The sequence below is a fragment of the Chiloscyllium punctatum genome, chromosome 10 (genome assembly GCF_047496795.1).
Source record: "Chiloscyllium punctatum isolate Juve2018m chromosome 10, sChiPun1.3, whole genome shotgun sequence".
In the NCBI taxonomy this organism is placed as follows: Eukaryota; Metazoa; Chordata; class Chondrichthyes; order Orectolobiformes; family Hemiscylliidae; genus Chiloscyllium; species Chiloscyllium punctatum.
The window spans coordinates 1,559,836-1,575,971 of NC_092748.1; positions in this window are offsets into that span (position 1 = coordinate 1,559,836).

The window sequence follows — 16,136 nt, forward strand, 5'->3', positions numbered from 1 at the left end:
CGCCCTCTGTTTCAGCCCCTCTGTTTCTCACCCTCTGTTTCAGCCCCTCTGTTTCAGCCCCTCTGTTTCTCGCCCTCTGTTTCAGCCCCTCGGATTCTCTCCCTCTGTTTCAGCCCCTCTGTTTCAGCCCCTCTGTTTCAGCCCCTCTGTTTCTCGCCCTCTGTTTCAGCCCCTCTGTTTCAGCCCCTCTGTTTCAGCCCCTCTTTTTCTCGCCCTCTCTTTCAGCCCCTCTGTTTCAGCCCCTCTGTTTCAGCCCCTCTTTTTCTCGCCCTCTGTTTCAGCCCCACTGTTTCAGCCCCTCTGTTTCTCGCCCTCTGTTTCAGCCCCTCTGTTTCTCACCCCCTGTTTCTCGCCCCCTGTTTTAGCCCCTCTCTTTCAGCCCCTCTGTTTCTCGCCCCATGTTTCAGCCCCTCTGTTTCAGCCCCTCTGTTTCTCGCCCCCTGTTTCAGACCCTCTGTTTCAGCCCCTCTGTTTCTCGCCCTCTGTTTCAGCCCCTCTGTTTCTCGCCCTCTGTTTCTCGCCCTCTGTTTCAGCCCCACTGTTTCAGCCCCTCTGTTTCAGCCCCTCTGTTTCAGCCCCTCTGTTTCTCGCCCTCTGTTTCAGTCCCGCTGTTTCAGCCCCTCTCTTTCAGCCCCTCTGTTTCTAGCCCTCAGTTTCAGGCCCTCTGTTTCAGCCCCTCTGTTTCAGCTCCGCTGTTTCTCGCCCTCTGTTTCTCGCCCCCTGCTTCAGCCCCTCTGTTTCAGCCCCTCTGTTTCTCGCCCTCTGTTTCAGCCCCTCTGTTTCAGCCCTTCTGTTTCAGCCCTTCTGTTTCAGCCCCTCTGTTTCTCGCCCTCTGTTTCAGCCCCTCTGTTTCTCGCCCTCTGTTTCAGCCCCTCTGTTTCAGCCCTTCTGTTTCAGCCCTTCTGTTTCAGCCCCTCTGTTTCTCGCCCTCTGTTTCAGCCCCTCTGTTTCTCGCACTCTGTTTCAGCCCCTCTGTTTCAGCCCCTCTGTTTCTCGCCCTCTGTTTCAACCCCTCGGTTTCTCGCCCTCTGTTTCAGCCCCTCTGTTTCAGCCCTCTGTTTCAGCCCCTCTGTTTCAGCCCTTCTGTTTCTCGCCCTCTGTTTCAGCCCCTCTGTTTCTCGCCCTCTGTTTCAGCCCCTCTGTTTCTCACCCTCTGTTTCAGCCCCTCTGTTTCAGCCCCTCTGTTTCTCGCCCCCTGTTTCAGCCCCTCTGTTTCAGCCCCTCTGTTTCTCGCCCTCTGTTTCAGCCCCTCTGTTTCTCGCCCTCTGTTTCTCGCCCTCTGTTTCAGCCCCTCTGTTTCTCGCCCTCTGTTTCAGCCCCTCGGTTTCTCGCCCTCTGTTTCCGCCCATCTGCTTCTCGCCCTCTGTTTCAGACCCTCTGTTTCAGCTCCTCTGTTTCAGCCCCTCCTTTTATCACCCACTGTTTCAGCCCCTCTGTTTCAGCCCCTCTGTTTCTCGCCCTCTGTTTCAGCCCCACTGTTTCTCGCCCTCTGTTTCAGCCCCTCTGTTTCTCATGCTCTGTTTCAGCCCCTCTGTTTCAGCCCCTCTGTTTCTCGCCCCCTGTTTCAGCCCCTCTGTTTCAGCCCCTCTGTTTCTCGCCCTCTGTTTCAGCCCCTCTGTTACTCGCCCTCTGTTTCTCGCCCTCTGTTTCTGCCCCTCTGTTTCAGCCCCTCTGTTTCTCGCCCTCTGTTTCAGCCCCTCGGTTTTTCGCCCTCTGTTTCCGCCCCTCTGTTTCTCGCCCTCTGTTTCAGACCCTCTGTTTCAGCTCCTCTGTTTCAGCCCCTCTTTTTCCCACCCACTGTTTCAGCCCCTCTGCTTCTCGCCCTCTGTTTCAGCCCCTCTGTTTCAGCCCCTCTGTTTCAGCCCCTCTGTTTCAGCCCCTCGGTTTCTCGCCCTCTGTTTCAGCCCCTCTGTTTCAGCCCCTCTGTTTCTCGCCCTCTGTTTCAGCCCCTTTGTTTCAGCCCCTCTTTTTCTCGCCCTCTGTTTCAGCCCCTCTGTTTCAGCCCCTCTGTTTCAGCCCCTCTGTTTCTCGCCCTCTGTTTCAGCCCCTCGGTTTCTCGCCCTCTGTTTCAGCGCCTCTGTTTCAGCCCCTCTGTTTCAGCCCCTCTGTCTCTCGCCCTCTGTTTCAGCCCCTCTGTTTCTCGCCCCCTGTTTCAGCCCCTCTGATTCAGCCCCTCTGTTTCTCGCCCCCTGTTTCAGCCCCTCTGTTTCAGCCCCTCTGTTTCTCGCCCTCTGTTTCAACCCCGCGGTTTCTCGCCCTCTGTTTTAGCCCCTCTGTTTCAGCCCCTCTGTTTCAGCCAATCTGTTTCAGTCCCTCTGTTTCTCGCCCTATGTTTCTCGCCCTCTGTTTTTCGCTCTCTGTTTCAGGCCCTCCGTTTCTCGCCCTCTATTTCTGCCACTCTGTTTCAGCCCCTCTGTTTCAGACCCTCTGTTCCTCGCCCTCTGTTTCAGCCCCACTGTTTCAGCCCCTCTGTTTCTCGCCCTCTGTTTCAGCCCCTCTGTTTCTCGCCCTCTGTTTCAGCCCCTCTGTTTCAGCCCCTCTGTTTCAGCCCCTCTGTTCAGCCCCTCGGTTTCTCGCCCTCTGTTTCAGCCCCTCGGTTTCTCGCCCTCTGTTTCAGCCCCTCTGTTTCTCGCCCTCTGTTTCAGCCCCTCTGTTTCAGCCCATCTGTTTCTCGCCCTCTGTTTCAGCCCCTCTGTTTCTCACCCTCTGTTTCAGCCCCTCTGTTTCAGCCCCTCTGTTTCTCGCCCCCTGTTTCAGCCCCTCTGTTTCAGCCCCTCTGTTTCTCGCCCTCTGTTTCAGCCCCTCTGTTTCTCGCCCTCTGTTTCTCGCCCTCTGTTTCAGCCCCTCTGTTTCAGCCCCTCTGTTCCAGCCCCTCTGTTTCAGCCCCTCTGTTTCTAGCCCTCTGTTTCAGCCCCTCTATTTCAGCCCCTCTGTTTCAGCCCCTCTGTTTCTCGACCTCTGTTTCTCGCCCCCTGGTTCAGCCCCACTGTTTCAGCCCCTCGGTTTCTCGCACTCTGTTTCATCTCCTCTGTTTCAGCCCCTTTGTTTCAGCCCCTCTGTTTCAGCCCCTCTGTTTCTCGCACTCTGTTTCAGCCCCTCTGTTTCTCGCCCTCTGTTTCAGCCCCTCTGTTTCAGCCCCTCTGTTTCAGCCCCTCTGTTCAGCCCCTCGGTTTCTCGCCCTCTGTTTCAGCCCCCACGGTTTCTCGCCCTCTGTTTCAGCCCCTCTGTTTCTCGCCCTCTGTTTCAGCCCCTCTGTTTCTCGCCCTCTGTTTCAGCCCCTCTGTTTCTCACCCTCTGTTTCAGCCCCTCTGTTTCAGCCCCTCTGTTTCAGCCCCTCTGTTTCTCGCCCTCTGTTTCAGCCCCTCGGATTCTCGCCCTCTGTTTCAGCCCCTCTGTTTCAGCCCCTCTGTTTCTCGCCCTCTGTTTCAGCCGCTCTGTTTCAGCCCCTCTGTTTCAGCCCCTCTTTTTCTCACCCTCTCTTTCAGCCCCTCTGTTTCAGCCCCTCTGTTTCAGCCCCTCTGTTTCAGCCCCTCTTTTTCTCGCCCTCTGTTTCAGCCCCACTGTTTCAGCCCCTCTGTTTCTCGCCCTGTGTTTCAGCCCCTCTGTTTCAGCCCCTCTTTTTCTCGCCCTCTGTTTCAGCCCCTCTGTTTTAGCCCCTCTGTTTCAGCCCCTCTGTCTCTCGCCCTCTGTTTCAGCCCCTCTGTTTATCGCCCCCTGTTTCAGCCCCTCTGTTTCAGCCCCTCTGTTTCTCGCCCTCTGTTTCAACACCTCGGTTTCTCGCCCTCTGTTTTAGCCCCTCTGTTTCAGCCCCTCTGTTTCAGCCCCTCTGTTTCAGCCCCTCTGTTTCTCACCCTCTGTTTCAGCCCCTCGGTTTCTCGCCCTCTGTTTCAGCCCCTCTGTTTCAGCCCCTCTGTTTCAGCCCCTATGTTTCTCGCCCCCTGTTTCAGCCCCTCTGTTTCAGCCCCTCTGTTTCAGCCCCTCTGTTTCAGCCCTTCTGTTTCTCGCCCTCTGTTTCAGCCCCTCTGTTTCAGCCCCTCTGTCTCAGCCCCTCTGTTTCAGCCCCTCTGTTTCTCGCCCTCTGTTTCAGCCCCTCTGTTTCTCGCCCACTGTTTCAGCCCCTCTGTTTCAGCCCCTCTATTTCTCGCCCTCTGTTTCAGCCCCTCTGTTTCTCGCCCACTGTTTCTCGCCCTCTGTTTCAGCCCCTCTGTTTCAGCCCCACTGTTTCAGCCCCTCTGTTTCAGCCCCTCGGTTTCTCGCCCTCTGTTTCAGCCCCTCTGTTTCTCGCCCTCTGTTTCAGCCCTTCTGTTTCAGCCCCTCTGTTTCAGCCCCTCTGTTTCTCGCCCTCTGTTTCTCGCCCTCTGTTTCTCGCCTTCTGTTTCAGCCCCTCTGTTTCAGCACCTCTGTTTCAGCCCCACTGTTTCAGCCCCTCGGTTTCTCGCCCTCTGTTTCAGCCCCTCTGTTCCTCGCCCTCTGTTTCAGCCCCTCTGTTTCTCGCCCCCTGTTTCAGCCCCTCTGTTTCAGCACCTCTGTTTCAGCCCCTCTGTTTCAGCCCCTCTGTTTCAGCCCCACTGTTTCAGCCCCTCTGTTTCTCGCTCCCTGCTTCAGCCCCTCTGATTCAGCCCCTCTGTTTCTCGCCCCCTATTTCAGCCCCTCTGTTTCAGCCCCTCTGTTTCTCGCCCTCTGTTTCAACCCCTCGGTTTCTCGCCCTCTGTTTTAGCCCCTCTGTTTCTCGCCCTCTGTTTCAGCCCCTCTGTTTCAGCCCCTCTGTTTCAGCCCCTCTGTTTCAGCACCTCTGTTTCAGCCCCTCTGTTTCAGCCCCCCCTGTTTATCGCCCCCTGTTTCTCGCCCCCTGTTTCAGCCCCTCTGTTTCAGCCCACCTGTTTCTCGCCCCCTGTTTCGGCCCCTCTGTTTCAGCCCCTCTGTTTCTCGCCCTCTGTTTCAGCCCCTCTGTTTCTCGCCCTCTGTTTCTCGCCCACTCTTTCAGCCCCTCTGATTCAGCCCTTCTGTTTCAGCCCCTCTGTTTCTCGCCCTCTGTTTCAGGCCCTCTGTTTCAGCCCCTCTGTTTCAGACCCTCTGTTTCAGCCCCTCTGTTTCTCGCCCTCTGTTTCTGCCCCTCTGTTTCAGCCCCTCTGTTTCAGCCCCTCTGTTTCTCGCCCTCTGTTTCTCGCCCCTGTTTCAGCCCCTCTGTTTCAGCCGCTCGGTTTCTCGTCCTCTGTTTCAGCCCCTGTGTTTCAGCCCCTCTGTTTCAGCCCCTCTGTTCAGCCCCTCGGTTTCTCGCCCTCTGTTTCAGCCCCTCTGTTTCTCGCCCTCTGTTTCAGCCCCTCTGTTTCAGCCCGTCTGTTTCAGCCCCTCTCTTCAGCCCCTCGGTTTCTCGCCCTCTGTTTCAGCCCCTCGGTTTCTCGCCCTCTGTTTCAGCCCCTCTGTTTCTCGCCCTCTGTTTCAGCCCCTCTGTTTCAGCCCATCTGTTTCTCGCCCTCTGTTTCAGCCCCTCTGTTTCTCACCCTCTGTTTCAGCCCCTCTGTTTCAGCCCCTCTGTTTCTCGGCCCCTGTTTCAGCCCCTCTGTTTCAGCCCCTCTGTTTCTCGCCCTCTGTTTCAGCCCCTCTGTTTCTCGCCGTCTGTTTCTCGCCCTCTGTTTCAGCCCCTCTGTTCCAGCCCCTCTGTTTCAGCCCCTCTGTTTCTCGCCCTCTGTTTCAGCCCCTCTGTTTCAGCCCCTCTGTTTCAGCCCCTCTGTTTCTCGACCTCTGTTTCTCGCCCCCTGGTTCAGCCCCACTGTTTCAGCCCCTCGGTTTCTCGCACTCTGTTTCATCTCCTCTGTTTCAGCCCCTTTGTTTCAGCCCCTCTGTTTCAGCACCTCTGTTTCTCGCCCTCTGTTTCAGCCCCTCTGTTTCTCGCCCTCTGTTTCAGCCCCTCTGTTTCAGCCCCTCTGTTCAGCCCCTCGGTTTCTCGCCCTCTGTTTCAGCCCCTCTGTTTCAGCCCCTCTGTTCAGCCCCTCGGTTTCTCGCCCTCTGTTTCAGCCCCCACGGTTTCTCGCCCTCTGTTTCAGCCCCTCTGTTTCTCGCCCTCTGTTTCAGCCCCTCTGTTTCTCACCCTCTGTTTCAGCCCCTCTGTTTCAGCCCCTCTGTTTCTCGCCCTCTGTTTCAGCCCCTCGGATTCTCTCCCTCTGTTTCAGCCCCTCTGTTTCAGCCCCTCTGTTTCTCGCCCTCTGTTTCAGCCGCTCTGTTTCAGCTCCTCTGTTTCAGCCCCTCTTTTTCTCACCCTCTCTTTCAGGCCCTCTGTTTCAGCCCCTCTGTTTCAGCCCCTCTGTTTCAGCACCTCTTTTTCTCGCCCTCTGTTTCAGCCCCACTGTTTCAGCCCCTCTGTTTCTCGCCCTCTGTTTCAGCCCCTCTGTTTCAGCCCCTCTTTTTCTCGCCCTCTGTTTCAGCCCCTCTGTTTTAGCCCCTCTGTTTCAGCCCCTCTGTCTCTCGCCCTCTGTTTCAGCCCCTCTGTTTATCGCTCCCTGTTTCAGCCCCTCTGTTTCAGCCCCTCTGTTTCTCGCCCTCTGTTTCAACCCCTCGGTTTCTCGCCCTCTGTTTTAGCCCCTGTGTTTCAGCCCCTCTGTTTCAGCCCCTCTGTTTCAGCCCCTCTGTTTCTCACCCTCTGTTTCAGCCCCTCTGTTTCTCGCCCTCTGTTTCAGCCCCTCTGTTTCAGCCCCTCTGTTTCAGCCCCTATGTTTCTCGCCCCCTGTTTCAGCCCCTCTGTTTCAGCCCCTCTGTTTCAGCCCCTCTGTTTCAGCCCTTCTGTTTCTCGCCCTCTGTTTCAGCCCCTCTGTTTCAGCCCCTCTGTTTCTCGCCCCCTGTTTCAGCCCCTCTGTTTCAGCCCCTCTGTCTCAGCCCCTCTGTTTCAGCCCCTCTGTTTCTCGCCCTCTGTTTCAGCCCCTCTGTTTCAGCCCTTCTGTTTCTCGCCCTCTGTTTCAGCCCCTCTGTTTCTCGCCCTTTGTTTCTCGCCCTCTGTTTCAGCCCCTCTGTTTCAGCCCCTCTGTTTCAGCCACTCTGTTTCAGCCCCTCTGTTTCTCGCCCTCTGTTTCAGCCCCTCTGTTTCTCGCCCTCTGTTTCAGCCCCTCTGTTTCAGCCCCTCTTTTTCTCGCCCTCTGTTTCAGCCCCTCTGTTTTAGCCCCTCTGTTTCAGCCCCTCTGTCTCTCGCCCTCTGTTTCAGCCCCTCTGTTTATCGCCCCCTGTTTCAGCCCCTCTGTTTCAGCCCCTCTGTTTCTCGCCCTCTGTTTCAACCCCTCGGTTTCTCGCCCTCTGTTTTAGCCCCTGTGTTTCAGCCCCTCTGTTTCAGCCCCTCTGTTTCAGCCCCTCTGTTTCTCACCCTCTGTTTCAGCCCCTCGGTTTCTCGCCCTCTGTTTCAGCCCCTCTGTTTCAGCCCCTCTGTTTCAGCCCCCCTGTTTCAGCCCTTCTGTTTCTCGCCCTCTGTTTCAGCCCCTCTGTTTCAGCCCCTCTGTTTCTCGCCCACTGTTTCAGCCCCTCTGTTTCAGTCCCTCTGTCTCAGCCCCTCTGTTTCAGCCCCTCTGTTTCTCGCCCTCTGTTTCAGCCCCTCTGTTTCTCGCCCACTGTTTCAGCCCCTCTGTTTCAGCCCCTCTGTTTCTCGCCCTCTGTTTCAGCCCCTCTGTTTCTCGCCCTCTGTTTCTCGCCCTCTGTTTCAGCCCCTCTGTTTCAGCCCCTCTGTTTCAGCCACTCTGTTTCAGCCCCTCGGTTTCTCGCCCTCTGTTTCAGCCCCTCTGTTTCTCGCCCTCTGTTTCAGCCCTTCTGTTTCAGCCCCTCTATTTCAGCCCCTCTGTTTCTCGCCCTCTGTTTCTCGCCCTCTGTTTCTCGCCTTCTGTTTCAGCCCCTCTGTTTCAGCACCTCTGTTTCAGCCCCTCTGTTTCAGCGCCTCGGTTTCTCGCCCTCTGTTTCAGCCCCTCTGTTCCTCGCCCTCTGTTTCAGCCCCTCTGTTTCTCGCCCTCTGTTTCAGCCCCTCTGTTTCTCACCCTCTGTTTCAGCCCCTCTGTTTCAGCCCCTCTGTTTCAGCCCCTCTGTTTCTCGCCCTCTGTTTCAGCCCCTCGGATTCTCTCCCTCTGTTTCAGCCCCTCTGTTTCAGCCCCTCTGTTTCTCGCCCTCTGTTTCAGCCGCTCTGTTTCAGCTCCTCTGTTTCAGCCCCTCTTTTTCTCACCCTCTCTTTCAGGCCCTCTGTTTCAGCCCCTCTGTTTCAGCCCCTCTGTTTCAGCCCCTCTTTTTCTCGCCCTCTGTTTCAGCCCCACTGTTTCAGCCCCTCTGTTTCTCGCCCTCTGTTTCAGCCCCTCTGTTTCAGCCCCTCTTTTTCTCGCCCTCTGTTTCAGCCCCTCTGTTTTAGCCCCTCTGTTTCAGCCCCTCTGTCTCTCGCCCTCTGTTTCAGCCCCTCTGTTTATCGCTCCCTGTTTCAGCCCCTCTGTTTCAGCCCCTCTGTTTCTCGCCCTCTGTTTCAACCCCTCGGTTTCTCGCCCTCTGTTTTAGCCCCTGTGTTTCAGCCCCTCTGTTTCAGCCCCTCTGTTTCAGCCCCTCTGTTTCTCACCCTCTGTTTCAGCCCCTCTGTTTCTCGCCCTCTGTTTCAGCCCCTCTGTTTCAGCCCCTCTGTTTCAGCCCCTATGTTTCTCGCCCCCTGTTTCAGCCCCTCTGTTTCAGCCCCTCTGTTTCAGCCCCTCTGTTTCAGCCCTTCTGTTTCTCGCCCTCTGTTTCAGCCCCTCTGTTTCAGCCCTTCTGTTTCTCGCCCTCTGTTTCAGCCCCTCTGTTTCAGCCCTTCTGTTTCTCGCCCTCTGTTTCAGCCCCTCTGTTTCAGCCCCTCTGTTTCTCGCCCCCTGTTTCAGCCCCTCTGTTTCAGCCCCTCTGTCTCAGCCCCTCTGTTTCAGCCCCTCTGTTTCTCGCCCTCTGTTTCAGCCCCTCTGTTTCAGCCCTTCTGTTTCTCGCCCTCTGTTTCAGCCCCTCTGTTTCTCGCCCTTTGTTTCTCGCCCTCTGTTTCAGCCCCTCTGTTTCAGCCCCTCTGTTTCAGCCACTCTGTTTCAGCCCCTCGGTTTCTCGCCCTCTGTTTCAGCCCCTCTGTTTCTCGCCCTCTGTTTCAGCCCCTCTGTTTCAGCCCCTCTTTTTCTCGCCCTCTGTTTCTCGCCCTCTGTTTCTCGCCCTCTGTTTCTCGCCTTCTGTTTCAGCCCCTCTGTTTCAGCCCCTCTGTTTCTCGCCCCCTGTTTCAGCCCCTCTGTTTCAGCCCCTCTGTCTCAGCCCCTCTGTTTCAGCCCCTCTGTTTCTCGCCCTCTGTTTCAGCCCCTCTGTTTCAGCCCCTCTGTTTCTCGCCCTCTGTTTCAGCCCCTCTGTTTCTCGCCCTTTGTTTCTCGCCCTCTGTTTCAGCCCCTCTGTTTCAGCCCCTCTGTTTCAGCCACTCTGTTTCAGCCCCTCGGTTTCTCGCCCTCTGTTTCAGCCCCTCTGTTTCTCGCCCTCTGTTTCAGCCCCTCTGTTTCAGCCCCTCTTTTTCTCGCCCTCTGTTTCAGCCCCTCTGTTTTAGCCCCTCTGTTTCAGCCCCTCTGTCTCTCGCCCTCTGTTTCAGCCCCTCTGTTTATCGCCCCCTGTTTCAGCCCCTCTGTTTCAGCCCCTCTGTTTCTCGCCCTCTGGTTCAACCCCTCGGTTTCTCGCCCTCTGTTTTAGCCCCTGTGTTTCAGCCCCTCTGTTTCAGCCCCTCTGTTTCAGCCCCTCTGTTTCTCACCCTCTGTTTCAGCCCCTCGGTTTCTCGCCCTCTGTTTCAGCCCCTCTGTTTCAGCCCCTCTGTTTCAGCCCCTCTGTTTCAGCCCTTCTGTTTCTCGCCCTCTGTTTCAGCCCCTCTGTTTCAGCCCCTCTGTTTCTCGCCCCCTGTTTCAGCCCCTCTGTTTCAGTCCCTCTGTCTCAGCCCCTCTGTTTCAGCCCCTCTGTTTCTCGCCCTCTGTTTCAGCCCCTCTGTTTCTCGCCCACTGTTTCAGCCCCTCTGTTTCAGCCCCTCTGTTTCTCGCCCTCTGTTTCAGCCCCTCTGTTTCTCGCCCTCTGTTTCTCGCCCTCTGTTTCAGCCCCTCTGTTTCAGCCCTTCTGTTTCAGCCCCTCTATTTCAGCCCCTCTGTTTCTCGCCCTCTGTTTCTCGCCCTCTGTTTCTCGCCTTCTGTTTCAGCCCCTCTGTTTCTCACCCTCTGTTTAAGCCCCTCTGTTTCAGCCCCTCTGTTTCAGCCCCTCTGTTTCTCGCCCTCTGTTTCAGCCCCTCGGATTCTCGCCCTCTGTTTCAGCCCCTCTGTTTCAGCCCCTCTGTTTCAGCCCCTCTGTTTCTCGCCCTCTGTTTCAGCCCCTCTGTTTCAGCCCCTCTGTTTCAGCCCCTCTTTTTCTCGCCCTCTCTTTCAGCCCCTCTGTTTCAGCCCCTCTGTTTCAGCCCCTCTTTTTCTCGCCCTCTGTTTCAGCCCCACTGTTTCAGCCCCTCTGTTTCTCGCCCTCTGTTTCAGCCCCTCTGTTTCTCACCCCCTGTTTCTCGCCCCCTGTTTTAGCCCCTCTCTTTCAGCCCCTCTGTTTCTCGCCCCATGTTTCAGCCCCTCTGTTTCAGCCCCTCTGTTTCTCGCCCCCTGTTTCAGACCCTCTGTTTCAGCCCCTCTGTTTCTCGCCCTCTGTTTCAGCCCCTCTGTTTCTCGCCCTCTGTTTCTCGCCCTCTGTTTCAGCCCCTCTGTTTCAGCCCCTCTGTTTCAGCCCCTCTGTTTCAGCCCCTCTGTTTCTCGCCCTCTGTTTCAGTCCCGCTGTTTCAGCCCCTCTGTTTCTAGCCCTCAGTTTCAGGCCCTCTGTTTCAGCCCCTCTGTTTCAGCTCCGCTGTTTCTCGCCCTCTGTTTCTCGCCCCCTGCTTCAGCCCCTCTGTTTCAGCCCCTCTGTTTCTCGCCCTCTGTTTCAGCCCCTCTGTTTCAGCCCTTCTGTTTCAGCCCTTCTGTTTCAGCCCCTCTGTTTCTCGCCCTCTGTTTCAGCCCCTCTGTTTCTCGCCCTCTGTTTCAGCCCCTCTGTTTCAGCCCTTCTGTTTCAGCCCTTCTGTTTCAGCACCTCTGTTTCTCGCCCTCTGTTTCAGCCCCTCTGTTTCTCGCACTCTGTTTCAGCCCCTCTGTTTCAGCCCCTCTGTTTCTCGCCCTCTGTTTCAACCCCTCGGTTTCTCGCCCTCTGTTTCAGCCCCTCTGTTTCAGCCCTCTGTTTCAGCCCCTCTGTTTCAGCCCTTCTGTTTCTCGCCCTCTGTTTCAGCCCCTCTGTTTCTCGCCCTCTGTTTCAGCCCCTCTGTTTCTCACCCTCTGTTTCAGCCCCTCTGTTTCAGCCCCTCTGTTTCTCGCCCCCTGTTTCAGCCCCTCTGTTTCAGCCCCTCTGTTTCTCGCCCTCTGTTTCAGCCCCTCTGTTTCTCGCCCTCTGTTTCTCGCCCTCTGTTTCAGCCCCTCTGTTTCTCGCCCTCTGTTTCAGCCCCTCGGTTTCTCGCCCTCTGTTTCCGCCCATCTGCTTCTCGCCCTCTGTTTCAGACCCTCTGTTTCAGCTCCTCTGTTTCAGCCCCTCCTTTTATCACCCACTGTTTCAGCCCCTCTGTTTCAGCCCCTCTGTTTCTCGCCCTCTGTTTCAGCCCCACTGTTTCTCGCCCTCTGTTTCAGCCCCTCTGTTTCTCACGCTCTGTTTCAGCCCCTCTGTTTCAGCCCCTCTGTTTCTCGCCCCCTGTTTCAGCCCCTCTGTTTCAGCCCCTCTGTTTCTCGCCCTCTGATTCAGCCCCTCTGTTACTCGCCCTCTGTTTCTCGCCCTCTGTTTCAGCCCCTCTGTTTCAGCCCCTCTGTTTCTCGCCCTCTGTTTCAGCCCCTCGGTTTTTCGCCCTCTGTTTCCGCCCCTCTGTTTCTCGCCCTCTGTTTCAGACCCTCTGTTTCAGCTCCTCTGTTTCAGCCCCTCTTTTTCCCACCCACTGTTTCAGCCCCTCTGCTTCTCGCCCTCTGTTTCAGCCCCTCTGTTTCAGCCCCTCTGTTTCAGCCCCTCTGTTTCAGCCCCTCTGTTTCTCGCCCTCTGTTTCAGCCCCTCTGTTTCAGCCCCTCTGTTTCTCGCCCTCTGTTTCAGCCCCTTTGTTTCAGCCCCTCTTTTTCTCGCCCTCTGTTTCAGCCCCTCTGTTTCAGCCCCTCTGTTTCAGCCCCTCTGTTTCTCGCCCTCTGTTTCAGCCCCTCGGTTTCTCGCCCTCTGTTTCAGCGCCTCTGTTTCAGCCCCTCTGTTTCAGCCCCTCTGTCTCTCGCCCTCTGTTTCAGCCCCTCTGTTTCTCGCCCCCTGTTTCAGCCCCTCTGATTCAGCCCCTCTGTTTCTCGCCCCCTGTTTCAGCCCCTCTGTTTCAGCCCCTCTGTTTCTCGCCCTCTGTTTCAACCCCGCGGTTTCTCGCCCTCTGTTTTAGCCCCTCTGTTTCAGCTCCTCTGTTTCAGCCAATCTGTTTCAGTCCCTCTGTTTCTCGCCCTATGTTTCTCGCCCTCTGTTTTTCGCTTTCTGTTTCAGGCCCTCCGTTTCTCGCCCTCTATTTCTGCCACTCTGTTTCAGCCCCTCTGTTTCAGACCCTCTGTTCCTCGCCCTCTGTTTCAGCCCCACTGTTTCAGCCCCTCTGTTTCTCGCCCTCTGTTTCAGCCCCTCTGTTTCTCGCCCTCTGTTTCAGCCCCTCTGTTTCAGCCCCTCTGTTTCAGCCCCTCTGTTCAGCCCCTCGGTTTCTCGCCCTCTGTTTCAGCCCCTCGGTTTCTCGCCCTCTGTTTCAGCCCCTCTGTTTCTCGCCCTCTGTTTCAGCCCCTCTGTTTCAGCCCATCTGTTTCTCGCCCTCTGTTTCAGCCCCTCTGTTTCTCACCCTCTGTTTCAGCCCCTCTGTTTCAGCCCCTCTGTTTCTCGCCCCCTGTTTCAGCCCCTCTGTTTCAGCCCCTCTGTTTCTCGCCCTCTGTTTCAGCCCCTCTGTTTCTCGCCCTCTGTTTCTCGCCCTCTGTTTCAGCCCCTCTGTTTCAGCCCCTCTGTTCCAGCCCCTCTGTTTCAGCCCCTCTGTTTCTAGCCCTCTGTTTCAGCCCCTCTGTTTCAGCCCCTCTGTTTCAGCCCCTCTGTTTCTCGACCTCTGTTTCTCGCCCCCTGGTTCAGCCCCACTGTTTCAGCCCCTCGGTTTCTCGCACTCTGTTTCATCTCCTCTGTTTCAGCACCTTTGTTTCAGCCCCTCTGTTTCAGCCCCTCTGTTTCTCGCACTCTGTTTCAGCCCCTCTGTTTCTCGCCCTCTGTTTCAGCCCCTCTGTTTCAGCCCCTCTGTTTCAGCCCCTCTGTTCAGCCCCTCGGTTTCTCGCCCTCTGTTTCAGCCCCCACGGTTTCTCGCCCTCTGTTTCAGCCCCTCTGTTTCTCGCCCTCTGTTTCAGCCCCTCTGTTTCTCGCCCTCTGTTTCAGCCCCTCTGTTTCTCACCCTCTGTTTCAGCCCCTCTGTTTCAGCCCCTCTGTTTCAGCCCCTCTGTTTCTCGCCCTCTGTTTCAGCCCCTCGGATTCTCGCCCTCTGTTTCAGCCCCTCTGTTTCAGCCCCTCTGTTTCTCGCCCTCTGTTTCAGCCGCTCTGTTTCAGCCCCTCTGTTTCAGCCCCTCTTTTTCTCACCCTCTCTTTCAGCCCCTCTGTTTCAGCCCCTCTGTTTCAGCCCCTCTGTTTCAGCCCCTCTTTTTCTCGCCCTCTGTTTCAGCCCCACTGTTTCAGCCCCTCTGTTTCTCGCCCTCTGTTTCAGCCCCTCTGTTTCAGCCCCTCTGTTTCAGCCCCTCTGTTTCAGCACCTCTGTTTCAGCCCCTCTGTTTCAGCCCCTCTGTTTCAGTCCCCCCTGTTTATCGCCCCCTGTTTCTCGCCCCCTGTTTCAGCCCCTCTGTTTCAGCCCACCTGTTTCTCGCCCCCTGTTTCGGCCTCTCTGTTTCAGCCCCTCTGTTTCTCGCCATCTGTTTCAGCCCCTCTGTTTCTCGCCCTCTGTTTCTCGCCCACTCTTTCAGCCCCTCTGTTTCAGCCCCTCTGTTTCAGCCCCTCTGTTTCTCGCCCTCGGTTTCAGCCCCTCTGTTTCAGCCCCTCTGTTTCAGACCCTCTGTTTCAGCCCCTCTGTTTCTCGCCCTCTGTTTCAGCCCCTCTGTTTCAGCCCCTCTGTTTCAGCCCCTCTGTTTCTCGCCCTCTGTTTCTCGCCCCTGTTTCAGCCCCTCTGTTTCAGCCGCTCGGTTTCTCGTCCTCTGTTTCAGCCCCTCTGTTTCAGCCCCTCTGTTTCTCGCCCTCTGTTTCAGCCCCTCTGTTTCTCGCCCTCTGTTTCAGCCCCTCTGTTTCAGCCCCTCTGTTTCAGCCCCTCTGTTCAGCCCCTCGGTTTCTCGCCCTCTGTTTCAGCCCCTCCGTTTCTCGCCCTCTGTTTCAGCCCCTCTGTTTCTCGCCCTCTGTTTCAGCCCCTCTGTTTCAGCCCATCTGTTTCTCGCCCTCTGTTTCAGCCCCTCTGTTTCTCACCCTCTGTTTCAGCCCCTCTGTTTCAGCCCCTCTGTTTCTCGGCCCCTGTTTCAGCCCCTCTGTTTCAGCCCCTCTGTTTCTCGCCCTCTGTTTCAGCCCCTCTGTTTCTCGCCGTCTGTTTCTCGCCCTCTGTTTCAGCCCCTCTGTTCCAGCCCCTCTGTTTCAGCCCCTCTGTTTCTCGCCCTCTGTTTCAGCCCCTCTGTTTCAGCCCCTCTGTTTCAGCCCCTCTGTTTCTCGACCTCTGTTTCTCGCCCCCTGGTTCAGCCCCACTGTTTCAGCCCCTCGGTTTCTCGCACTCTGTTTCATCTCCTCTGTTTCAGCCCCTTTGTTTCAGCCCCTCTGTTTCAGCACCTCTGTTTCTCGCCCTCTGTTTCAGCCCCTCTGTTTATCGCCCTCTGTTTCAGCCCCTCTGTTTCAGCCCCTCTGTTCAGCCCCTCGGTTTCTCGCCCTCTGTTTCAGCCCCCACGGTTTCTCGCCCTCTGTTTCAGCCCCTCTGTTTCAGCCCCTCTGTTTCTCGCCCTCTGTTTCAGCCCCTCTGTTTCTCACCCTCTGTTTCAGCCCCTCTGTTTCAGCCCCTCTGTTTCAGCCCCTCTGTTTCAGCCCCTCTGTTTCTCGTCCTCTGTTTCAGCCCCTCGGATTCTCTCCCTCTGTTTCAGCCCCTCTGTTTCAGCCCCTCTGTTTCTCGCCCTCTGTTTCAGCCGCTCTGTTTCAGCTCCTCTGTTTCAGCCCCTCTTTTTCTCACCCTCTCTTTCAGGCCCTCTGTTTCAGCCCCTCTGTTTCAGCCCCTCTGTTTCAGCCCCTCTTTTTCTCGCCCTCTGTTTCAGCCCCACTGTTTCAGCCCCTCTGTTTCTCGCCCTCTGTTTCAGCCCCTCTGTTTCAGCCCCTCTTTTTCTCGCCCTCTGTTTCAGCCCCTCTGTTTTAGCCCCTCTGTTTCAGCCCCTCTGTCTCTCGCCCTCTGTTTCAGCCCCTCTGTTTATCGCTCCCTGTTTCAGCCCCTCTGTTTCAGCCCCTCTGTTTCTCGCCCTCTGTTTCAACCCCTCGGTTTCTCGCCCTCTGTTTTAGCCCCTGTGTTTCAGCCCCTCTGTTTCAGCCCCTCTGTTTATCGCTCCCTGTTTCAGCCCCTCTGTTTCAGCCCCTCTGTTTCTCACCCTCTGTTTCAGCCCCTCTGTTTCTCGCCCTCTGTTTCAGCCCCTCTGTTTCAGCCCCTCTGTTTCAGCCCCTATGTTTCTCGCCCCCTGTTTCAGCCCCTCTGTTTCAGCCCCTCTGTTTCAGCCCCTCTGTTTCAGCCCTTCTGTTTCTCGCCCTCTGTTTCAGCCCCTCTGTTTCAGCCCCTCTGTTTCAGCCCCTCTGTTTCTCGCCCTCTGTTTCAGCCCCTCTGTTTCAGCCCTTCTGTTTCTCGCCCTCTGTTTCAGCCCCTCTGTTTCTCGCCCTTTGTTTCTCGCCCTCTGTTTCAGCCCCTCTGTTTCAGCCCCTCTGTTTCAGCCACTCTGTTTCAGCCCCTCGGTTTCTCGCCCTCTGTTTCAGCCCCTCTGTTTCTCGCCCTCTGTTTCAGCCCCTCTGTTTCAGCCCCTCTTTTTCTCGCCCTCTGTTTCAGCCCCTCTGTTTTAGCCCCTCTGTTTCAGCCCCTCTGTCTCTCG